General features: G+C 39.6%; 1 pseudogene; it reads left to right on the forward strand.

Moving 5' to 3' along the window:
- The first annotated feature begins 6,180 nt into the window (after positions 1 to 6,180).
- LOC131149880 (FRIGIDA-like protein 1) lies at positions 6,181 to 25,927 on the forward strand (annotated as a pseudogene).
- Positions 25,928 to 26,964: the final 1,037 nt, after the last annotated feature.

The raw sequence follows: 26,964 nt of genomic DNA on the forward strand, positions 1-26,964 counted from the left end.
CTGATAACCTCCTCGAGCAGGTCTAGGAGCAGGAGCAGCACCAATCTGTGTCGGACACTCCCTCATCATATGTCCTAGCTCCCCACACCTATTGCAAATACCTCACCCAGCATGACACTCTCCCAGGTGTCTCTTCCCACAAGATGGGCAAGCTAGAGATGGCTGCACACCTTGGTAACCACGATTCTCGGTCTCCTATCTCCGGTCCCTATACTAGCCACCTTTCTTCTATGCAGTATGGCCGACTCCCTGCTGGGAACCGGAAGGTGTGGATCTCTTCTTCTGCCTCTGCTCCTCAGCCTCCAGTTGCTCACCAATCTCTGCTATAGTGGCTCTATCCACTAGCTCAGCAAAATCTTGTAACTTCAAAATCGATACCTGCTTATAAATTTCTCTCCTCAGGCCTCTTTCAAACTGACGTACCTTCTTCGCCTCATCTGGAATTATGTACGGGGCGAAGCGAGATAGGTCGATGAACCTCGCCGTGTACTGCTGCACTGATAGCTGTCCCTGCTTCAAAATCAGGAACTCCTCAATCTTAGCCTCCCTGGACGAGACTGGAAAATATCTGTCGAAGAATATCTCTTTAAACCGCTCCCATGTCATCTCCACAGGAATAGTCCTCTGTTGCTCTAACAGTCTCACTGCTGAACACCATCTCTCGGCCTCCCCAGTCAGTCTATAGGTGGCAAACAACACTCTCTGCTTCTCTGAACACTGCAGCACTGCAAATATTTTCTCTATCTCCTGCACCCAGTTTTCAGCAACTACAGGATCTGTCCCTCCTGAGAAAGCTAGAGGACTCATCTTTATAAATTTCTCAATTGTGCTACCATGGCCTACAGATGGACCACCCTGTTCCTTCAAACTTTTGGCAATCTCTGCCATAACTTGCTGTGCTACGCTACGTAAAACGACATCTGAATCACTACCCGCAACGCCTGAGGGTCCAGCACCCTCACTCCCACTGGCATGGGCACTATTGCCACCAAGGTCCATCTTGAAAAACATGTAACGTAACTCAAAACCCTCTTCACTATACATATAACTCAACTCATATGGTATATTCTCCTATTTTATATATCTCTCCTGATTTTAATTCAAAGTTCAATTTTACAACCTAGATACCCAACCCGACGATAGTTTACAATGACTTTCCTGAAATCGTCACCCTAGAAAAATCACACAAACCACCACGGAAGTCCTGCATCTAGACTACAAAATTAGACCTCAAATCCCTTTATCCTGTACTCTGGTATTATTACTGCTGCACTCTAGAGTTTACAGAACCTAGTATCTTAGACTCTGATACCAAATGTAACGTTCCTCCATTTCTTAATGTAAACTGTAGCATAATAAATAAAATGGTCAACCCGAACCCGTGGGTAGCAGGGACACCTGTCAAGCACAGCGGTCAACCTAGCAGCAGTAAACATAAAATCTCAAACATCCAATCATAAAACATAATACCAGAGTTTACTACATCATTAATATACTGTTTATATGTACAATCTCCAAAAAGTCAAAACAACACTAGGACCATACAACAAAAATCTCCTGGTCCTAATTCAATGCTTACCCTTCTAGTAGGGAAGCTCCACTCACTCAACGATGGCCTTGATCCACCGGTTTCTCTAGGTTTCCCTAAAAATATATTATTGTTGGGGGTGAGGACACTTCAGTAAGGGAAAATAAACAAAATACAGTTGTGTGGCAACATGAATACTTAATACAATTATACGTATACAGTACATTTCAGATTTTGTAAACGTTCATCATATCATACTGAATAATCACATGCTTTCGTATTTTTTAGTAAGTCATATCATACATAAAACATTTGTTATACCGATAAACTGAAAACATATACCCAGGATGAATATCTAGCTGATGTCATGTATTACCCCCCATGACGGGTTGTGTAGTCTGAAGGTGAGCCTCGACAATGGCTGGCTGACCACTGCTGAGTCAAATATGTCTGTAAGTATGATGAGCTGATGAGCCCGCCACACCCTGGTTCGGACTGCTAGGTGGATGTCCCCACTCTACTGAAAGCCACATCGACTATTCATCTCCCATCCCCTCGTGGGATGGTGAGCACTAATCTGACGTGATATCTGAATCTACAATATAGCTACGGTAACCGGCTCCTGAACTAAACTAAACTAACATCTGGGTTTCTGATAAACATATATTACATGTAATATATCATCTTTCATAATTTCATAGTACGCCTCGTGCCCCTAAAACATATACGGTCTCGGTGCCGACAACAAAATACAACAGCCTCGTGCCGATAACATAAATACGACCTCTGCCAATACATAAATAAATCACGACCGTCGTGCGAGAACATAATACATGCTTGCGTGCCAAAATTTTGTTTCAAGTATATATTATTCTGAAAATAAATCATTTATCATATATTCCCGTCAAAATCATCACAAAATAACTCATCCTTCCTTATTCATGAAACCAGCTTTTATTTCGTAAAATTCTTCATATCATAATAAAATTTCACGTAAAATAAATATTCATGCCACACATGTGCTGTTTAAGTCATACTTTATATCTAAAAAAATTGTGATTTTCCCGGGCTCTTATACATACATATATATCTTAACATCATAGCAGTATTTTCCCAATCGTACATTCCATTCGTAATAAACAAATATAATATGTGCTTTTCTAAAAATAAATTTACTCATAATCAATAATAATTTGTATGGAAAATAACTGCTTTAGTTTATTCCTTTACTTGCTACTAAAAAAGCCCCCAAAATATCCTAGGCTAACCCTATGACTTCCTGATCAATACCTTGAAACTCAAAACTCCCAGTATTAAACATCAGTATTTTCATGTGTACATCATTTCCTATAACTACCATAAAGTCTAATTTGGCTTAAAAAGTCTTATCTCAACTTAGGGATGATTTCTAACTAGCTTTTCCCAACGATCCGCTCTGGTAAACTCGTAGAAAATTTCGCCAGGAATGTTGTAATGACTTCAGATTGTCGATCCGATGTATATCTGGCCCAAAAATGATGAGAGAGAGAGGAAAGTTAGCTTCTTTAGTACGATAAAAATCTGGATTTTTCATATTTATAGAGCAGAGGATTCGTTGACGAGGCACGTCATTCGTCGACGAGTCCTTCACAAATTTCGTCGACGAAATTCAGTCGGCTCAAAACCCCCTCTCGGTATTTTCTCGTCGACAAAGCCCTATGTTCGTCGACGAAATCCTTAAAGCCTTCGTCAACAAAACCCTGTGTTCGTCGATGAAGCTTGGCAGCTTTCCTTCTATTATTGTTTCCATTTTCCTTCCTCTTTATTATTCAAATCTCATTATTATTCGGGTCGTTATAAGATTACTTGTGTATTCAAAAAATAAAATTAGAAAGACGCAATGAGAGTGAGATTATTGGTTGAATTTTTGAGCTACTAGAAGTTTTTTGGGATTATGAACAAAAGATTGGGAATGACAATAGTTTGTGAGCTTGTACATCAGTGAGAGGGAAAGAGTAAAATGAGAAGGAACTGCAACATGTCTGTTTCGTATACATACATAACCTTTACTTGTGTGCTTGTGAATCTGTATGTGTTTACATAATATTTTTGTTGTTGGGGTTGCTTGAGGTGTTGTAGTATTGATTTTGTTGAATCCTTCACCCTATATTGATCAAGAATGCACGCTGGTTATACAAGCATGAAACTTGCTAGCATCTTGCTTAGCATGCAACTTTGTTTTTTTTGTGAGTGTATGAATTTGATGGGTTATTGTGTCGGTACAAATGCACAGTATGATTCATCCCAAATTTTGGGGTCATTTTGGGGAAAACTGTTTTGATTTAAAGTTGATTTTATGATTTTGTTACTAAAATTTAAGTTGTGTAATTTATAGTACATGTAATAGACTTGTAATAGTTTTATTTTGATTTTATAGGATTTTATTTGTTTCTACCTGTTATAGCTAAGAATCATATTTATTCCACAATTGCTTCCCTCATGCGTAGCAATGCTATTCTAAGGCGTTCATGATATGAAATAAATTATATAAAAAATTTATGAAAATTTTTGAAAAATAATTATAATTGCCTTTATGTAAATGTGTTTCCTCCAACACCCACCTATACCTCAACCAACTAGCATAACTAAAACTGTTCCCAAAATGGGAGATCTATCGTGAACCCGTTCAAATGAATCTAATTAAAAAAAGAAAAAAGGGCGGCCTGAAGACTTAAACAAGCATGTCACTCTAAGCTAGCTAACCCACCAATATTTTCTCTCAGACATTGCCCATAAACATCTCCCTCCAAGCTACATCTTTTGAACATCCTCTTAACATTGCCTTATTATAATGTTTCCCATCCCAAACCTTCAATAGATTCCCAACACTTACCACAATGTACTTGAGAAGTGTGGATTGGGGAGATGCTCAAGGATGCTCAGGTTGGTCCTCGTGTTTGTAACTTCGGCTCCATTCCTTCAAAGTTTCACCTATCTCTGTTGTCCTCCTCGCTCCTCGCTTCCCTCTTTCCCCAAACATGGCTTGTCGGAGTGGGGAGATCGTTTCCTTTCCTTCCTCCTTCCCTCCCCTTCCGTTCCGCCATCTCCGCACCTTTGCGAGGGATAATCTTTAGTATTTGCTCTGCTCTACAACGGGAAAGCGGATGGGGTATGCATTTGTTGATGCTCTTCATTTCTAATTTGTCTTCATCATCCATGAATACCGAGCTAATGGGGATGCATATTTGAATTTTGCTACATGGATGTTCACCAATATGATTCCCAACTCAATGTATCATTGGCATCCTTTCTCTGCGATCTCTTTGCACCTTTATTCTATCATGTAACGCAAAAATTATTTTTGTTGTATTGTAAAAATTTTAAAAAAAAAATCGTAATTTCATTATAATGTGTTTAAATGGTTAATTTTAAATATTACATCCAATAAACATTTTGTAACATTATAATTACTAGACATTTTTATAACTTATTGAAAATTTTATTTTTTCCAATTATATTTTTAAAAAATTTTGATATAATACAAATTATTTTATCATACTTATATAATTAGTTGACCCAAAGCATCAAAGCAGTCAATTCAAAATTTTTGTTCGGTCCCTAATCCACTTATTTGACTTTAATAATTATATTAATCATATATTTTTTTGACTAAATTACTGTCATTTTAAAATATTTAAATTTAAATTTGTAAATAAATAAAGCTTAAATCTCGCAGGATAGATCTGCGAGATTCTCCACGTGCCGTGCATTTCAGAGACAAATCTCGCAACTTGGTGCTACGAGATTTCGCCATGCATCACCTTTCCGCTCGTTGGTCACCTTCTTGCCACGCATCACCTTTCCAGTGACCTATCAATTTAAATCTCTCAGCATCCAGTGAGTATTAGTTTGTGAAATTTTTTTGAGTATTATTTAATATTTTATTTATTTTTAATAATAAAACCGGAAAAAACTCCTCCATCTCTCGTCCTCTTCTCTCTTCTCTCTCCTCCTCCTCGTCCTCTCTCTCTCTCTTCTCTCTTCGTCGCTGGGGCTTTTCTGGCTGTGACTCAATTTTGCTGTTCTTCAAGTTTGTTCCTTCTCAATGGCACAATGGACACAATCTCCGCCGCCGAAACTCGCCGGCGCCAAGAATCCAGCCTCCGCCCGCAAAGCCTTCGACTACCTTCAAGCCGTTGCTTTCCTTCCTCTCTCTCATCTTTCAACCTCTCCTGGTCCCCCCCCCCCCGACATCGACGCCCACTTCACCCAAATCCATACCCACCTCCTCCAAGATTCACAAACAGCTCGAAACCCTGGCCTGCTCAGTTTTGCCTCTCAGTCATCTGCTGTGGACCCATCTCCTTCTTTTCGGGCCCCGCAGCGAAAATCACAACATCCGCGGTCGCGCCGGTGGCAACGGCCGGAGCTGAAGCCTCTCGGGGCCATGAACTGGGTGGGATGATGAAGTCCTCATGCGAGCATCGCAAGAGCGACAACAGTCATTCGGTCGGAGATTCCGGAGGCGCTCGGTGCGCTTCGGACCCTGCCGCCCTGGTTTTTGGATACCATGGGTGGGGTTTTATTAAACCCGCCAGATTCGAGGGGGATAAGACCCTGAACTGTATATACGAGGATAACTCTGCATTCTGTTATGGAAGGAATTGGTGGCGATGACGCTGGAGATGGAACCCGAGGTGAGGGAGAAGGCGAATGAGTTGGCAGTGGAGTGGAAGGGAAGGTGACTGGGGAGGGGAAACCATTTGGAGGCGTTAGGTTTTTTGAACCTTTTGATGACTTATGGGTTGGGTTTCTGAATTCGACGTGGAAGTTCTCTTGAGGTTCTTCGTCACACTTAGTCGGTACGGCAGGGCTGTTCAGTTTGTTTCAGGTGCTTCTCAACATGGAGAAAAATGCCCAGTAGTCTCTTCTCTATCTTGGATTTTGAAAATTGTGGGGATTTGATTAAAATGCAAAACAAAGTTGTATTGGGCTTTTGCAAAATTTCTCGTAAATTCAAATTCAAGGCTTGCATTTTATGCCCCAAACACAACGTTAAGGTTTCTGACTCAATGCAGATTTTTTCCCTGTTTTTGTTGTTGTTGATTTCAATCTATGTTGTTTTGTGTATGCATTTATGCTTTTTTTTTTCTTTTGTAATTATTAGTTGTTGGATAAATTGGAAGGCATCTAGCGGATGATGGACCTTAGCTGTAGCGTCAAGTTTTTATGGCTGAACCTATGCTTGAACATTTGATTGATATATGCTTGTAGCCTTCAAATGGTTGGCTCAAGCTGTATAGTATTGAGAAATGCAAAATCCATTGTGTGCAATATCTTTTATTGAATGTAAAGCAACACAGAAATAGGGTGGCAAGTGTCACTGGGTCTAAAGATCTCACGCCTTTGCTTGACACTGTGATGGCACCAAGTATCACTTGATTAAGACGATAACACACAATTAAATTCGTTGGTTAATCTTGCAAGTATGTAAAGGGTGTATGATATACACAAGGCAACAAAGTTTGCTGGAGCAACACCTCCCAATCTTTATTCTTATTCAGGATTACACACTCAAGACATGTGCAAGAACACCATCCATGAATTCCCTCTGATGTTCCCTGCCACCCCACATGCCATGTTTTTACAATTAATGCCCCCAACTATCTAGGGTTGGGCTGCATTGTCCTTACCTCAAACCCACGGTTAGGACAACAATGACCATTTCTGAATTGGTTTTGCTTTTGAATTCACAACTTTGATCCGACTTGAATTCTAATTGAGTTTAAGGCCAAACTTCGTCACTTCCTTCTTTACAACAAAGGTTCGTGTGACTCCGAGTCCACCATCATATCAATTTCTTAGAGATGGGCTTTCCAGCAATGATAGCATTCAACAACTATAGTGGGTTCACATGCGATGGTCTGTCTTCATCCGACTCACTATCTTTCAAATTTGAGGCTACCAAAGCATTCAATTTTTCTTGTTTTGGACAGTATGGACTCAATGAGGGCCATTATAGATGTAACAACCAGATTTTTGAGGATTTTGGGAAGTATCCTTCCCCTAATTTCGATTGCTACCTTTACCCTTTAATTTATCTTGCGTATCCTTTTTCTTCCCCTTCTCTTTCTTAGCCTTGCCTTTGCCTTTTCATTTCTTTTTTCTAGGCTTTTGAAACCTTGGTCTTCACGTTGATTTTGAAATCAACTAAACCATCTGCTATTGCTAGGCTGCAGGGAGATCTTTCATCCTTTGTCTCTGCAATTCCATTTGTGCCCAAATTGTAAACTGGACTAAAAGTTGAACAACTTATCTTCCTTTGACATGTTTTTGATGTCCAACATCAAGGAATTCAACTCCTTGACATAATCTCCGCACAATTCTAGTTTGCTACAATAATTTAAAGACATCTCTTGCAACCCAAGCAGTGTTATAAGAAAGGAATTGATTTTTCAATTACTTCTTTAGGAAAATCAATTCCTTCTTTAGGGTCTCCGAAGTCTCGATTCTAGGTCTGCTTATATTTGCATCATCCTCCATTCGAGTGCACCACCATAGTTTAGCATCGCCAAACAAGTACATCGACATTATGACAAGTCTCTCATTCTATGGAATGTGGGCAGCCTTCAAGTACTGCTCCATATCGTAAAAGAGATTTTCAAGGTTCTTTGCATTTTGACTTCCTTCAAAAGGCTTTGGTTCAGGGACTCAAATTTTGTGGAGGCCTCACCCCCACTAGAACTTTAGGAGATGGGTCTCATCAGAAGAGTGATGTCATCATCAATAGAACCAAGTCTGCCATTCACAGTTTCAGTGAAGGTCGTCATGTCACTCAATAAGTTCGACATTTTGGCTAGTGCTGCGAGCACAAAATCGATATGTTGTCCTTATAGTTCAACAAACTCATTAGTTAAATTTTCACTTTGGAGTCCAATGGAATTGCATCATTGGTTTGTGGAAAACCAAGGAATTTTTCCAATCAATCCACTATATCTTGCCAACTTGAATTTGCCATTTTTGAACTAGGTCCTGATAGAAATTGTTTGTCATAGAGTCGAAGTTCTCACACTTCTCCTTGTCATTGTAATGGCACTGAGCCTCACTTGGTTATGCTAATGAAACAAAATCATTCATTGGTTAATCCTACAAGTGTGTAAAAAATAGAGCATGGCATATCCAAGGCAACAAAGTTCATAGGGGCAACACCTCTCAACATTTATTCTCATTCAAGACAAGGATTACACACTCAATATGTGTAGGAACACCATCCATGGTTTCCCTCTAATGTCCCATTTCCTCTTCACATGTCATAATTATATGGTTGACACCCCCACACTATCTAGAGTCAGCATTTGAAAACCCAAGCTACAGAAGTTTTGTTGGATGAAACCATCATTTGCCAACAGGACATGACTAACTGAATCCACATATTTGACGCTAGAGACGTTCTGTATGTCAAACCATGAGATATCCTTTAGACAAGCATGCACGTCAGTCCTTAGGAGGAAAATTGTTATTGCCCTGTTTGGTCAACATGTCAACATTGCAGTCTTTGTTATTGACATTGCCCTCAGCTTGCAGGTCAGCTCATTGTGTTATGCACAAGCGCAACCACTATTGTAGCAACTTTGTTGAAAACCATGACCCTAACCATTTCCATCTCTATGATGAAGATGACAAGCTCGAAAGTTTCCAAATCTATGAATGCTCCAACATTCGACCCATAAAAAATGATGATTGTTCCAACATAACAAAGGAGGATGAAATCCTCAACCTTTGTTCTATCCAAGAGACAATGGCAATCTGAAAATGCCATTGCCCAGAACAAAATGCTCCAGCAGATTGTTGACAATCAAAGGGAATTGGCAAATAAAGTTGACAACAGATTTTAAATTGCAGCCATTCTTATCGATAAGTGCCAAAGCCAGATCCGAAGAGTCCATGAAGAACTCATGCAGATAATTTAGCACACTTCATCCTTCTCACCTGCTTTTAAGAAAAAAGTAGCAGAAATGAAACACCTCAAAGCTCAACTGAATTCTCTCAAGCAGAGTCAACAACAATAACACAGAGAGACCAGGATTGACCGGTTATTCCCACCAACCAGCTTGGCTTTCAGCTCTCCACAACCAACATTCCAACCAATATCAATGCAAGCTTCATTCATAGGAAGTGATTCCTTTTTGCATCTAAAGAAGAGGCAGCATACGCAACAGCAACCAACCCAAACCGAAAGGGTTGAAACAACGCAAGCCTCATCTGCCAAGAAGAAAGACAAACGAAAGATTGGTGAAACCAGCAGTCATGAACCTAATGTGGGAATTCTGGAGAAAGACAACTCTATCTCCAAGCTTCTATCCTAGCTGGCAACACCTTCCCTAGATTGTCCAAAAGAAATCCCAAAAAAGGATGAAACGCTCTTAGCTCTCCAAATAATGGAGGACGATTCGTCCCAATGTTCATCTGAAGAGGAGGATTCATCCCCTAAAGTGGCAATGATGACTCAACCATCCACTCATAGATCTGGATATGAAAATCCCTCTGATGAAGAAGAAATCGAAGACAACATCAACCTCTCTGAAGGAACTTTGTTAGCCAATCCTCCCCAAAGCTTGAATGCTTCAAGTGCAAATGGTCCATCTATCTCGCTCGAAGGACTTCCACCTAATTAATGGTGAAATAAGATTTTAGAACTTCATGCCTGGTGTACGGCAGAAATTATGAAAGAAGGAATCACGTTAAGAGAAGTCATCACTCGAGCTGTCTCAAAATTTGTCGGCAGATTGAGAATCTGGTGGATTAACCTTGGAGAATATAGACAGCTTCAACTTTTGCCGGTTTTAAGCCTGGATGTGTTCATCTCCCAAATCCTCCAAGAATTTTGTGGAGCATGGGAAGATCACTTTACCCAAGCCCGAGAAGAGCATATGAAGATTAAATGCTACTCCCTTAAAAGAAAAGATCTTGAGAAGCATTATAATCTGAGTCACTAAGAACATTATGATTTCCTTTGATGTGCTTTATCCCAAATTTATATTGCGAGAATTAGTTTGCCCACTTAAGCAATTGGCCTTGTGGTAAGATCTTCTGCCTGAATTGGATCATCTTTGGAAAAGATAACATGTCCATTTCGACTGTAAAAATATGGCCGATTAGATGGAATTCAAACTTTTCAATTCTTCTTTTTACTGCCAGAATCACTTTGAAAGTCGAGTGATAATATAATTCTGATTCTTTAAAGGCACTGCTCTTGTAACCGCAGACATGTCTAGTCTCATCTTTCTTTTCTTTAATTAAAGCTGCACCCCAATAGTAGTCATTGGCATCAGTTTGAACGATTCTTTTTCCTTTGTCAGAAATTTGGAGTGGTGGCAGCTTCATAGCCATTGCTTTTAAAGCGTGAACTGCTGTGGTATGCTTAGATTCCCATGGTGCATCCTTCTTTTTCAAAACTGGTGTAGAGGTGCTATGTATGTTGCTAGCTTTGGGACAAAGTCTACCATGTAATTAACAATACCAAGAAATTGCTGCAGTTGCTTTGTCGTCATCTGGTTGTCCGGAAAAGTGCTGAGCTGTGTCGCAATATGTGGTTGGAGTTTGTACTTTCCTTGGCTAATTTTCATACCAAGAAAATCCACAGTATTAACTCCAATAATCATCTTTTTTTTAGACAGCATAATCCCATGTTGTGTGATTAGTTTCTTAAAATCAATCAAAAGTTTGCCATGTGTCTTCTCATCTTTTGAGAATAATAGGATATCATCAATGTAAACTAGGGCATGATGGAGTAAGGGCTGGAATATTCTGATCATTGCCTTCTGAAAGATAGATGGAGCAACTTTAAGCCCAAATGGCGTAACAGTCCATTGGTAGTGGTAGTTTGGAATGCAGAACGCTGTTTTGGGCCTATCTTCTAGGCTAATACCTCGTTGCCAAAATCCAGCTTTGAGATCAAACTTTGAGAAGACTTGGGCTTCCGAAAGTTGTGAAAAGTGACTAGCCCAATTTGGCAATGGGAATTTATCATAAGCAAGAAAGAGGTTGAGTGGCTGGTAGTTGATGACTAACCTGAGTTTTCCTCTTGTCTGTTGAACCCGTTTATTGACATAAAAGGCTTCGCAAGCCTATTGTGATTTGGTGGGCTCAATTAGCCTTTCATCTTCTAATTGGGCCAGTTTGGCTTGGGCCAATGCATAATGATTTGGGTTCATTCCTTTGTGACTTGACTTCGTTGGGTTAATGTCTTCATTTTTCTTAAAAGGAAGGTTGACAAAGAATTCTGAATTCTTCCATAACGACTTTGGGCATTTCTTCAGGAATTCACTGTGATTATCTGCACAGTTAAATTGGATAAGTTGGGCCTTGATTTCTTCCATTGTTTGAGTGCTATGGAAAACTATTGGAGTCCTTGTCCACTAGAGCAGGTTATAGAGAGTTTTGAAACTTGAGTCCTTGTTCTGTCCACTGAATCTTGCCCATGTGTTGGATAATATCAAACCCCAATAAGCTTTTTTTGCTAGACAAATTGATTCCATAAAATGTGGTTTTAATTAAGTGACTAGGATAGAGTTTGATGTAGATTGGAACACGTTTTCTCTGAACACCAAAATTTCCTCCATTGGCAGTTTTGAAACATTGGGAACATGGTTTCCATTTGTCTTTGGGCAAGAAATTGGGATCCAAGAAGCTGCATGCTGACCCTATATCAAAGAGAGCAATGACCTTGATAGGCTTTGAGTATTTTTCAGCTAGTACCCAGACTGGAGCTGCTAGAGTAATATGATTTTCTATTTTGAACTCAGTTGCCATTGTCTCTTGGATGGAACAAAGGTTGAGGATTTCATCCTCCTTTGTTATGTTGGGACAATCATTATTTTTGATGGGTCGAATGTTGGAGCATTCATAGATTTGGAAACTCTCGAGCTTGTCATCTTCATCGTATGAAATATCAATTGATCCATCAATCTCACATGTCTGTTGGAATGCTAGAATTGACTCATCATTTTGATCGTCATCGAGAGAGAATACCGATTCAATGTCATCCTCAAAGTCCCAATCTATGTTCTTGTGTAACATTTGAACAAGTCTTACTCGTTTCTGCTTCTTTGTGCAATCTTTTGCATAATGACCCTTTTGATTGTAGATGTAGCATCTTTGTCTTTTTGGGTCTCTTCGATGCTTCCTTTTTCTCTGATGCTTCCATTTTTTCTTCTTTTGTCTGGACTTTTTGGATTTCCTGTGTGTTCAGAAATCTACTTCTCTGGGTTCTCCTGTTGAGCAGGAGCAATGTTTATCTCCTTTGCACTTGATACGAAGATCCTTCCTCATGCATTCTTTTGTAATTTTTATGTCTGCTTTCCGGACTCTTTTCTACATGTCATATTTTCTACAGAGCGCATCCAAATTCATAAGAGCACTTTGATAAAGTTTACCTAAAGAGGTATTCTCTAGTCTTTTTCCACTCATCTGGAGTTCTCTAAGCACTTCTTCTCCAAGTGGATATGGCAGACTATTCAGGTAAGCTTGCTTTAGATTGATGTCATCAAGTCCGCACAAAGTATAATTCCTTTTAGAGATAAGATTATAATGTTTCTCAAGATCTTTTTTTTAAGGGAGTAGCATTTAAGCTTCATATACTCTTCTCGGGCTTGGGCAATGTGATCTTCCCGTGCTCCACAGAATTCTTCGAGGATTTGGGAGATGAACACATCTAGGCTTGAAACCTGTGAAAGTTGAAGCTGTCTATATTCTCCAAGGTTAATCCACCAAATTCTTAATCTGCCGACAAATTTTGAGACAGCTCCAGTAATAGCTTCTCTTAACGTGATTCCTTCTTTCATAATTTGTGCCATATACCAGGCATGAAGTTCTAGAATCTTTTTTCACCATTGATTAGGTGGAAGTCCTTCGAGCGAGATAGATGGACCATTTGCACTTGAAGCATTAGAGCTTTGGGGAGGATTGGTTGACGAAGTTCCTTAAGAGAGATTGATGTTGTCTTCGATTTCTTCTTCATCAGAGGGATTTTCGTATCCAGATCTATGAGTGGATGGTTGAGTCATCATTGCCGCTTTAGGGGATGAATCCTCCTCTTCAGATGAACATTGGGACGAGTTGTCCTCCATTATTTGAAGAGCTGGGAGCGTTTCTTCTTTTTTAGGGATTTCTTTTGGACAGTCTTAGGAAGGTGTTGCTAGCTTGGATAGAAGCTTGGAGATAGAGTTGTCTTTCTCCAGAATTCTCACATTAGGTTCATGACTGCTGGTTTCACCAATCTTTTGTTTACTTTCGTTTTGGTGAATGAGGCTTGTGTTGTTTCAACCCTTTCGGTTTGGGTTGGTTGCTGTTGCGTATGCTGCCTCTTCTTTAGATGCAAAAAAGGAATCACTTCCTCTGAATGAAGCTTGCATTGATATTGGCTGGCATGTTGGTTGTGGAGAGTTGAATGCCAAGCTGGTTGGTGGGAATAACGGGTCAATCTTGGTCTGTCTTTGTTGTTGTTGCTGACTCTGCTTGAGAGAATTCAGTTAAGCTTTGAGGTGTTGCATTTCTACTTTTTTTTTAAAAAGCTGGTGAGAAGGATGAAGTGTGCTGAATTATCTGCATGAGTTCTTCATGGATTCTCTGGATCTGGCTTTGGCACTTATCGATGAGAATGGTTGTGATGTCAAATCTGTTGTCAACTTTATTTGCCAATTCCCTTTGATTGTCAACAGTCTGCTGGAGCATTTTGTTTTGGGCAAGGGCATTTTTAGATTGCCAGTTGAGGGTGGCTTCAGTTGTAGAAATTTTCTAAAAGGATCCTTTTGGATTGATGATGCCATGGTCTTTAATCGTCCTGGAATGTCTTGTTTTGAGTCTTAGGTCTTCATACTCCAATGACAGAAAATCATTTTCATAGTTTGAGGTCCTGATCTTATGGACCTGAGGAACATCCTCACCTTTGTAGGGATACCTTTTATAATCTCCTTGCTGTTCTTCTGGATATCCATATGACCATCCAACTCTGTAGTTGACATTGTAGTCGAACTTTCCTAATGGTTCTCCCAACAAGCCTACAGTTGGATCTCCTTCTTCATATCTTTCTTTGAGTCGCTGTTGAGCATTCTTTTTCTTCTGTTTTTTTTTTTCCCATTTTTTCTATTCTGATTATCTTCAAAATCATAAATGGGGTTTGTCAAGCAATCATTGCATGGGCAATCAACAACGAACCATTTATGTTTGTCCTTTGTGTAGGGCTGATACACAAGAGTGTCATCTCTTTGGAAATAAGGAATTGGGATATTAGATCCCAATGCATTTGGAAAGAAGGTCTATTATGCAAAGGTTGTGAGAAGGGGTTTTGAGTTTGTCATTTAAGTAACCATGTCTTCTAAAACCATGCTCAGTCGATCTTCATCCTCTAGTTCTTCCTCAAGATTTTCGTCTTCAACCTTATTCCCCTCTGATCGTTATGATTCTATGTATGAAATAGATTACCAACCAGAAAATCCAGAAACCAGCCTTGTTCCCCAAACCAGAGATCCCAAATCACAAACCCATACTTTGTCTATGACAAGACCAAGTATCCTTTGAATCTCCAGAAAAAGTTCACAACAAAGACTGTTGTACCAAAGGGTGTGAAGGAGCTTATTGAAGCTTCAATCTTTGATTCTCACCAGCTGATGGCAACGAAATCAGAACAGTTTGACTCTGGAATTCCCTCATGACTTCCAATGAAAATATATCAACCAAGGATTTACTCATATACACATGGTGGTTGGCAAGCTCTATTTCATTGGAGGAAAGGTCTTCTAGTCAGTTCTCGAATTGCTTTACTGGATTCCAAATTCTGCAAGTATGAGCATGCCTGCATCGCTACTATGCAAACAACATTAAACGCAAGAATGGTGAGCTTCACGATATTTCCAAACTATTGCATACCTCTGACTGATCCAAGTATGAGAACAACTCTCAAGGTCCAAATTCAAATTGTTGGAGCTTCACAAATCTCTGACTCTTGTGCGGCCACTCTTCATCACCAGATGGTTTACAGACTGCAAAGCCATTCCTTTGACTTGGTTGCACCAAGAGAAAATCAGGATGCACTCCTGGTTAACTATGATACCAGTCTCGTTCCTAGCCATGTCCATATTCCCAGACAGATATCCAGAGAAGAGCTCATCAAACTTCTTCCAGAAGCCTGGATAACCAAATATGAACAACTCCATCATATCCCCAAACCAATCATCCTTCATGATCCCTTTTACAAAACCATGCCAAATGGAGATGTCCGTATACCCTTTCCAAAGACCCATGAATCCACAACTTATTCCTAGCCAGTCTTCCCTACCATGATGATTCAACTATATCACAAACCTCCCATTCATCCAGAAGAGCAAAAGGCAGAAATCAAACCATCATCCCATAATGTCAACTTGGCAGATCCAAATGCATTGGGATCTAATATCCCAATTCCTTATTTCCAAAGAGATGGCGCTCTTGTGTATCAACCCTACACAAAGGACAGACATAAATGGTTCGATGTTGATTGCACATGCAATGACTGCCTGACAAACCCCATTTATGATTTTGAAGATAATCAGAATGGAAAAAATGGAAAAAGAAAATAGAAGAAAAAGAATTCTCATCAGCGGCTCAAAGAAAGATATGAAGAAGGAGATCCAACAGTAGGCTTGTTGGGAGAACCAGCCGGAAAGTTCAACTACTATGTCAACCACAGAGCTGGATGGTCATATGGATATCCAGAAGAACAACAAGGAGATGATAGAAGGTATCCCTATAAAGGTGATGATGTTCCTCAGGTCAATATGACCAGGACCTCAAACTATGAAAATGATTCGCCATTGAGGTATGAAGACCCAAGATTCAAAACAAGACATTCTTGGAAGATTAAAGACCTTGGCATCATCAATCCAGACGGATCCTTTAAGAAAATTTCTGCAGCTAAAGCCACTCTCAACTGGCAATCTGAAAATGCCCTTGCCCAGAACAAAATGCTCCAGCAGATTGTTGACAATCAAAGGGAATTGGCAAATAAAGTTGACAACAGATTTGACATCACAACCATTCTCATCGATAAGTGCCAAAGCCAGATCCAGAGAGTCCGCGAAGAACTCATGCAGATAATTCAGCACACTTCATCCTTCTCATCAGCTTTTAAGAAAAAAGAAACAAAATGCAACACCTCAAAGCTCAACTGAATTCTCTCAAGCAGAGTTAGCAACAACAACAGAGACAGACCAGGATTGGCCCATTATTCCCACCAACTAGCTTGGCATTCAGCTCTCTGCAACCAACATTCCAGCCAATATCAATGCAAGCTTCATTCAGAGGAAGTGATTCCTTTTTGAATCTAGAGAAGAGGCAGCATACGCAACAGCAACCAACCCAAACCGAAAGGGTTGAAACAACGCAAGCCTCATCCGCCAAGAAGAAAGACGAACAAAAGATTGGTGAAACCAGCAGTCACGAACCTAATGTGGGAATTCTGGAGAAAGACGACTCTATCTCCAAGCTTCTATCCCAGCTGGCAACACCTTCCCTAGATTGTCCAAAAGAAATCCCAAAAAAGGATGAAACGCTCTCAGCTCTCCAAATAATGGAGGACGATTCGTCCCAATGTTCATCTGAAGAGGAGGATTCATCCCCTAAAGCGACAATGATGACTCAACCATCCACTCATAGATCTGGATACGAAAATCCCTTTGATGAAGAAGAAATCAAAGACAACATCAACCTCTCTAAAGGAACTTTGTCAGCCAATCCTCCTCAAAGCTCGAATGCTTCAAGTGCAAATGGTCCATCTATCTCGCTCGAAGGATTTCCACCTAATCAATGGCGAAATAAGATTCTAGAACTTCATGCCTGGTGTACGGCAGAAATTATGAAAGAAGGAATTAGGTTAAGAGAAGTTATTACTGGGGCTGTCTCAAAATTTGTCACCAAATTGAGAATCTGATGGAATAACCTTGGAGAATATACAAAGCTTCAACTTTCACAGGTTTCAAGCCTGGATGTGTTCATCTCCCAAATCTTCGAAGAATTCTGTGGAGCATGGGAAGATCACATTACCCAAGCCCGAGAAGAGTATATGAAGATTAAATGCTGCTCCCTTGAAAGAAAAGATCTTGAGAAACATTATAATCTTATCTCTAAAAGGTATTATACTTTGTGCGGACCTGACGACATCAATCTGAAGCAAGCTTTCTTGAATAGCTTGCTAGATCCACTTGGAGAAGAAGTGCTTAGAGAACTCTAGATGAGCGGAAAAAGACTAGAGAATACCTCTTTAGGCAAACATTATCAAAGTGCTCTTATGAATCTGGATGCGCTCTACAGAAAATACGACATGTATAAGAGAGTCTAGAAAGCAGGCATAAAAATTACAAAAGAATGCGAGAGGAAAGATCTTAGTGTCAAGTACAAAGGAGATAAACGTTGCTCCTGCTCAATAGGAGAACCCAGAGAAGTAGATTTTTGAACACACAGGAAATCCAGAAAGTCGAAACACAAGAAGAAAAAATGGAAGTATCTAAGAAAAAGGAAGCATCGAAGAGACCCAAAAAGACAAAGATGCTACATTTGCAATCAAAAGGGGCATTATGCAAAAGATTGCCCAAAGAAGCAGAAACGAATAAGACTATTTCAAATGTTGCACAAGAACATAGACTGGGACTCTGAGGATGACATTGAATCAGTATTCTCTCTCGATGATGATCAAAATGATGAGTCAATTCTCGCATTCTAGTAGACATATAAGACAGATGGATCAACTGATATTTCAGACGATGAAGATGACAAGCTCGAAAGTTTCCAAATCTATGAATGCTCCAACATTTGACCCATCAAAAATAATGATTGTCCCAACATAACAAAGGAGGATGAAATCCTTAACCTTTCTTCCATCTAAGAGACAATGGCAACTGAGTTCAAAAGAGAAATCATATTACTCCAGCAGCTCCAGTTTGGGTACTAGCTGAAAAATACTCAAAGCCTATCAAGGTCATTGCTCTCTTTGATACAGTGTCAGCATGTAGCTTCTTGGATCCCAATTTCTTGCCCAAAGAAAAATGGAAACCGTGTTCCCAAGGTTTCAAAACTGTCAATGGAGGAAATTTTGGCGTTTAGAGAAAAATTGTTCCAATCTACATCAGACTCTATCCTGGTCACATAATTAAAGCCACATTTTATTGATTCAATTTGCCTGGCAAAGAAATGCTTATTGGGTTCAATATTATCCAACACATGGGCAAGATTCAGTGGACAGAAAAAGGACTCAAGTTTCAAAATTATTTGCTCCAGTGGACAAGGACTCCAATAGTTTTCCATACCACTCAAACAATGGAAGAAATCAAGGTCCAGCTTATCCAATTTAACTGTGCAGATAATCACAGTGAATTCCTGAAGAATTTCCCAAAGCCGTTATGGAAGAATTCAGAATTCTTTGTCAACCTTCCTTTCAAGGAAAATGAAGACATTAACCCAACGAAGACAAGTCACAAAGGAATGAACCCAGATCATTATGCATTGGCCCAAGCTAAACTGGCCCAATTAGACGATGAAGGGCTAATTGAGCCCACCCAATCACAATGGGCTTGCGAAGCCTTTTATGTCAATAAACGGGCTGACCAGATGAGAGAAAAACTTAGGTTAGTCATCAGCTACCAGCCACTCAACCACTTTCTTGCCGATGATAAATTCCCATTGCCAAATCGGGCTAGTCTCTTTTTACAACTTTTGGAAGCCCAAGTCTTCTCAAAGTTTGATCTCAAAGCTGGATTTTGGCAACTAGCCATTAGCCTAGAAGATAGGCCCAAAACAATATTCTGCATTCCAAACTACTACTATTAATGGACTGTTATACCACTTGGGCTTAAAGTTGCTCCATCTATCTTTCAGAAGGCAATGATCAGAATATTCCAGCCCATACTCCATCATGCCCTAGTTTACATTGATGATATCCTATTATTCTCAAAAGATGAGGAGACACATGGCAAACTTTTGATTGATTTTAAGAAACTAATCACACAATATGGGATTATGCTGTCTGAAAAGAAGATGATTATTGGAGTTAATACTGTGGATTTTCTTGGTATGAAAATTAGCCATGGAAAGCGCGAACTCCAACCACATATTGCGACACAACTCAACACTTTTCTAGACAACCAGATGACGACAAAGCAACTGCAGCAATTCTTGGCATTGTTAATTACATGGCAGACTTTGTCCCAAAGTTGGCAACATACACAACACCTCTACACTAGCTTTTGAAAAAGAAGGATGCACCATCATGGGAATCTAAGCATACCACAGCAGTTCACGCTTTAAAAGCAATGACTATGAAGCTGCCACCACTCCATATTCCTGATAAAGGAAAAAGAATCCTTCAGATTGATGCCAGTGATTGCTATTGGGGTGCAACTTTAATAGATGAAAAGAAAGATGGGACTAGACATGTCTGTGGTTACAAGAGCGGTGCCTTCAAAGAATGGGAATTACATTATCACTCGACTTTCAAAGAGATTTTGACAGTAAAAAGAGGAATTGAAAAGTTTGAATTCCATCTAATCGGCCATACTTTTACAGTCGAAATGGATATGTCATCTTTGCCAAAGATGATCCAATTCAGGTAGGAGATCTTACCACAAGGCCAATTGCTTAGGTGGGCAAACTGGTTCTCGCAGTATAAATTTGAGGTAAAGCACATCAAAAGAAAGCACAATGTTCTTAGTGACTTGCTCTCCAGACCAGCCCATCCTCGAGTCCTTTTCCTTATGGCAGCTTCATCCAACCAATCTCTTTCTAGCCTTATATAGACTCTCCCAAATGAAGTCCAAGATGACCTTCTTCGTCATACGATAGGGAAAAGTAACAAAAAAATGATCCAAAGTCTGCAGTCTATCCTCCTTTCTAAATATGGACTTGTTGATGCTCCAATCAAATGCATTGACTAGCATCCACTCTTTCCATACATCAACGGTCTCTGGGTCCCAACGATATCCTACATCAATTTTCCTAAAGAAGCCTTCCTTCTCCCCTGGTATCTCACAAGATCTTACTGTGTTGTTATGATCCTCGACAAACCATGGACATTTGCCTTCCTCACTAACCATACACAAAGGCCTCACTAGTACAGCTATCTTAAAGACCGGCTTCTCTTTTTCATGACAGAACAACAATGGGTTGAACACCTGGACTTCATGACCGGATTCCCTTATCTTCTTGTCATATTCCACTTACAGGGTGAAATTCGAAATAACAAAGGGGATAGGTTTGTTAACATTTTTCCAATCTGTGAAAGGATCAGAAGTTTCAATGAAAATCCCTTTGCTGACCCACACTTTTCGGCACGTAACTGGATTAATACTAGAAAAAACCTTTGTTATATTAACCATGTTAATCCAGACAAGTTACCACAAGACTTGTTCAACCCAGTTCATTTCCAAGATGACGGAAGGGCCAAAAATACTCATTACCTTGTACTGTTCCCTCATTTTTATAACATATATCTCACGAAGAGAGCTGGATGGCCATATGGATATCCAGAAGAACAACAAGGAGATGATAGAAGGTATCCCTTCAACGGTGATGATGTTCCTCAGATCAAAATGATCAGGACCTCAAAGTATGAAAATGATTTTCCACCATTGGAGTATGAAGACCCAAGACTCAAAACAAGACATTCCTGGAAGATTAGAGACCTTGACATCATCAATCCAGACGTATCCTCTAAGCAAATTTCTGCAGTTGAAGCCACCCTTAATTGGCAATCTGAAAATGCCCTTGCCCAGAACAAAATGCTCTAGCAGATTGTTGACAATCAAAGGGAATTGGCAAATAAAGTTGACAACAGATTTGACATCAAAACCATTCTCATTGATAAGTGCCAAAGCCAGATCGAGAGAGTCCATGAAGAACTCATGCAGATAATTCAGCACACTTCATCCTTCTCACCTGCTTTTAATAAAAAAAGAAGTAGAAATGCAACACCTCAAAGTTTAACTGAATTCTCTTAAGCAGAGTTAGCAACAACAATAGAGACAGACTAGGATTGACTCGTTATTCCCACCAACCAGCTTGGCATTCAGCTCTCCGCAACCAACATTCCAGCCAATATCAATGCAAGCTTCATTCAGAGGAAGTGATTCCTTTTTGAATCTAAAGAAGAGGCAGCATACGCAACAACAACCAACCGGAACTGAAAGGGTTGAAACAATGCAAGCCTCATCCACCAAGAAGAAAGACAAACAAAAGATTGGTGAAACCAGTAATCATGAACCTAATGTGGGAATTCTGGAGAAAGACAACTCTATCTCCAAACTTCTATCCAAGCTAGCAACACCTACCCAAGACTGTCCAAAAGAAATCCCGAAAAAGGATGAAACGTTCCTACCTCTCCAAATAATGGAGGACGATTCATCCCAATGTTCATCGGAAGAGGTGGATTCATCCCCTAAAGCAGCAATGATGACTCAACCATCCACTCATAGATCTGGATACGAAAATCCCTCTGATGAAGAAGAAATTGAAGACAACATCAATCTCTTTGAAGGATACCACAACATTTCATGCTTTAAAAGCAATGACTATGAAGCTGCCACCACTCCATATTCCTGATAAAGGAAAAAGAATCCTTTAGATTGATGCCAGTGACTGTTATTGGGATGCAGCTTTAATAGATGAAAAGAAAGATGGGACTAGACATGTCTGTGGTTACAAGAGCGGTACCTTCAAAGAATCGGAATTACATTATCACTCGACTTTCAAAGAGATTCTGACAGTAAAAAGAGGAATTGAAAAGTTTGAACACCATCTAATCGACCATACTTTTACAGTCGAAATGGATATATCATCTTTTCCAAAAATAATCCAATTTAGGAAGAAGATCTTACCACAAGGCCAATTGCTTGGGTGGGCAAACTGGTTCTCGCAGTATAAATTTGAGGTAAAGCACATCAAAGGAAAGCACAATGTTCTTAGTGACTTCCTCTCCAGACCAGCCAATGCTCAAGTCCTTTTCCTTATGGCATCTTCATCCAATCAATCTCTTTCTAGCCTTATCCAGACTCGCCCAAATGAAGTTCAAGACGACCTTCTTCGTCATACAATAGGGAAAAGTAACAAAAAAAAGATCCAAAGTCTGCAGTCCATCCTCCTTTCTAAATATGGACTTGTTGATGCTCCAATCAAATGCATTGACTGGCATCCACTCTTTCCATACATCAACGGTCTCTGGATCCCAACGCTGTCCTACATCAATTTTCCTAAAGAAGCCTTCCTTCTCCTCTGGTATCTCGCAAGATCTTAGCATGTTGTTAGGATCCTCCACAAACCATGTACATTTGCCTTCCTCACTAACCATACACAAAGGCCTCAGCAGTACAACTATCTTAAAGACCGGCTTCTCTTTTTCATGATAGAACAACAATGGGTTGAACACCTGGACTTCATGACCGAATTCCCTTATCTTCTTGTCACATTCCACTTATAGGGTGAAATTCAAAATAACAAAGGGGACAGGTTTGTTAACATTTTTCCAATCTGTGAAAGGATCAGAAGTTTTAAGGAAAATCCCTTTGCTGACCCACACTTGCCGGCACGTGACTAGATTAATACTAGAAAATGCCTTTGTTATATTAACCATGTTAATCCAGACAAGTTACCACAAGACCCACACTTGTCGGCACGTGATTGGATAAATACTAGAAAAAGCCTTTGTTATATTAACCATGTTAATCCAGACAAGTTATCACAAGACCTGTTCAACCTAGTTCATTTCCAAGATGATGGAAGGGCCAAAAATAGTCATTACCCCATACCGTTCCCTCATTTTTATAGCATATATCTCACGAACAAGCTGACACTTTACGACGTGGAACAGACGCACCAATGGAGGCATTGATGGCCTGGAGGTCTTGGCAGTTTACCCTGAAGAAGAGGAAGAAGACTACAAAGCCGAACACAAGCCCTAATCCGACCCCTGACAAAATCACGTGGCCGTCTATCTTTAGCTTTTGCTTTATGTCCTTGTCAATGTAGAATCTTTTGCTTTATGTCTTTGTTGGTGTTTAAGCGTTTGCTTTATGTCTTTGTCAGTGTGTAAGCTTTTGCTTTATCCAGTTGTAAGCTTTACTTTAGAAAAAGCAAAAGGTGTGGTGAATATTGTTTTGGCTTTTGTAAAGGAGATAAAGGAAAAAGAATATACCAAGATGCCAAGGCATATTCCCTCTCTCCTCATCTATATAAGGATATGGTTAGGAAGTTGAGAGGTAGAACTAGTCGGAGCTTCTAAGTCCTTTATAAGAAGTTCTCTAGTATCCTCCTTTGTAATCTCTCATTCATGTAAAGGCATATCTCTCAGTGTGTTTGTCCTAAAATACTCTCTCTCTCTCTCTCTTCCGCTCTATCTTGCTCACGATCTTACACTGAGAAGGGGTTTTGAGTGTGTCCTTAGCTTCTATGTGCTCCCTCCTTAGCAACATAAAATGTCAATCCACTGAATCCTACAAGATAACCCATGACAGGCCATCTGCTGTTATTGCCTTGGCACATGAGTTGACAACACCACATGCCTTGGCTTGTCAAGGTAATCAAGGGTCTAATAGCAGGCAACAACTATGGGCCAAAACTATAGCTCTGATGCCTAACAAAATATCAGATTCTTGTTCAAACAATTACATGCTGTTGTAATTGAAGAGTGGAAGAAAATTTCTATCAACTCTATGTAAGTTTGAAGTTTTCTTATTTCATAACTTTTCAATTTCCAAACCACGTTTAAGCCACATCTATTCCTTTGACTGAAAATCCTTTCATCATAGGTTGCAAATTATGAATTTGGAGCCGAGGATTTGTAGTTTTATGGGTTGCCCAAATTCCATGTTCCCAAATATAACATTATTGTCACTTGAAATTTTTTTTTAACTATAATTTATAGGAGAATTTCTAATTTTCCTTAACCACTAGAAGTTCTTATTTGATGAGAGAGAGAGAGATTGAGGACATGGTATGATCGTCAATAGGGTAAATCCTTAACCTATTGATCGAAATCATTTTTTTTTTCTGGATCCACTGGCCCCCAGGGTGGAGTGGTGGGTTGTTGTCAGCTTGTCACCTGATAGTTTGCAGAGTAAGGTTCAACATCCCAAGCTTCAATGCTCTTTGTTGGGGCACATTATGCTTGTAATTACTAGGTTCTCTTTTGGTCTTTTTGCTTTCTTCTAGTCAGCATCTAATTGATATTAATTACTGTATTTGTTTCATTTGTTGCAGATCTGATTGAGAAACTCATCATTGATGGCAAACAACTTTTGGCTGTCAAATTTATTTTTGAATTTCAGCTGACTGACAAGTTTCCACCAGTGCCTCTATTGAAATCCTATGTTGCAGACACCAGGAAGGTTGCTAGAAAAGTTTGTCAGGATCGCAGGAACTCTCCTCAGTCACTGGTAGCTATTCTCCTCCTTGTATGATTCTTTGGATAGCTTTGTTATTACAGAATCTAGCAGTTGCTTATTTCATCTACTTTTTGGTGCAGAATGAGGCCACTGCCAAGGAAACTGCTGCCCTGAAACAAGTAATTAAACACATTGAAGACCACAATCTTGAATCTGAATACCCGAAGGAGAAACTTGAAAAACGTGTTGAGCGTCTTGAAAAGCAGATTGCAAGAAGAAAACATCCAGCAGTTGTAGCCGCCTTCAAACTACAGCAGCAGCAGCCAAAATCACAGCAGCAGAATGGAAACAAGCGTCCTCGGATAACAGCACCAGCTGTTCCAAACAATCTTTCTGGTGCCAACTCAACTGTACCCCATTTCCAACAACCTCAGTTACAATCTGCAGGTTTGTTGCCAAATCGTCCTGCCCCATACTTGACTCCATCAGCTGGGCCATATGGCTTGGTTGGCTCAGCTCCTAGTGCTGCCCCATATGCAAGCTCATCAGCTAGGTTGCATGGCTTAGCAGGCACCTCTATGGGTTTGCCGGGGAACCCAAGTCCTACTAGATCCCATCTTTATTCTTCAGGATCGCATGTGCCATCTGGTTATTACGATATGCCACCTGCATATGGTGGATATGGTTCTCAATACCATCCATCCTACTATCCTCAGTAGTTCTTCACACTGTTTCTCTTTGTGATAGCATTGCTTTGGATAGTATCAGCTAATTCTGATGCACTGATATTTGGAGAGCAGACTGCTACCCTGATCACTATGATCATAGTACAGCAACTAGATCTGGTTATGAAGTTCTCTTGATGTTTATCCAGCTGTTTAACTTAATTAAATTTTTGTGCACTTGTTAACAAAAGGAATGCTGTGCTTTTTTGGATTGTCCAGCTTGAAGCACAGCCACTTGGCTGGTATGTTGGATTTGCGTAGGCAGTTTCACTATTTATTTTTCTTTTTTGATGTTCCGAAGGTTCTTAGGTTGTTCAATATTTCTTCTCTCTATCATTTTCTTTTCTTTTAGAATTTATTAGTAGTGGCCCTGTCATAGTCATATGTCCTAGGATTTTTATTCTGGAGCTTTTGTTGAATTTGTTTTTCCCTGGTTTCCTTGGCAAGATTTGAAATGATTTTGGTTTCTGAAGGGGACACTATGGTGTATATGAAAGGGGATGCCCTTACAACTGTATCTAGAACAGGAAAAATGGTTTGACTTTTAATTGACTTATTCTTCATATTTTTTGTTAAATTTTATTTGAAAAGATGCCTTTGTACCTTCAGATACTACTGAAGGACAAAATGGATTTAGCACATGGATTCCCATATTGCCTGCCCTTTTTAAAAATTAGGCCCTGTTCACTTGTGGGAAACAATTTTATTTTCCACTTCTAATTTTTCAAGCAATTACACCAGTGCTGCCTTATTTTCCTGTTTACTAAATTTGTGCAAGAAAATTGGTTGACATTAGTTTGTTGTGTTCTATTTTCTATATAAATGTTGGAAAACCTTAAGGTTAGATGGCATTTTTGAAATTATTTGAAAATTTGAAATTTTAAAATAATTTTTTTTTTCACAACTAATCAAGTCCTAAGTTTCTGATTTTGAGGCTTTAAATTTATTCACATGTTTATTGTAGATTTCTGAGATGCTTCTGCTCCTAGATATTCTACTTTGGACCACAAATTATGGGTATTCATTTGAGTTTCTCTTGCAGCCCATGAGATTCAATCTTCAAGAGCTGCTGTGTTTATTTGTGTCGCCCACTAGCTTTTTGCAATCATGTTTGACTCATAACAGAGACCCCTTCTGCATGCACATTTCAAAACATGTTTTTTGTTTCTGAAAAACTGATAACACAGAAATGTCATTGGCATTGGGTAAATTGCACCAATGATCCCTATACTTTTTTCTGAGTTTCAGGCAAGTTTTTGAACTCTGAAATGTCAGAATGAAGTACCCAAACTCCAATTTTATTTTCATTGTAGTCCATCCATCAAGATTTGTT

This window comes from Malania oleifera, chromosome 1 (genome assembly GCF_029873635.1).
Source record: "Malania oleifera isolate guangnan ecotype guangnan chromosome 1, ASM2987363v1, whole genome shotgun sequence".
NCBI lineage: Eukaryota > Viridiplantae > Streptophyta > Magnoliopsida > Santalales > Ximeniaceae > Malania > Malania oleifera.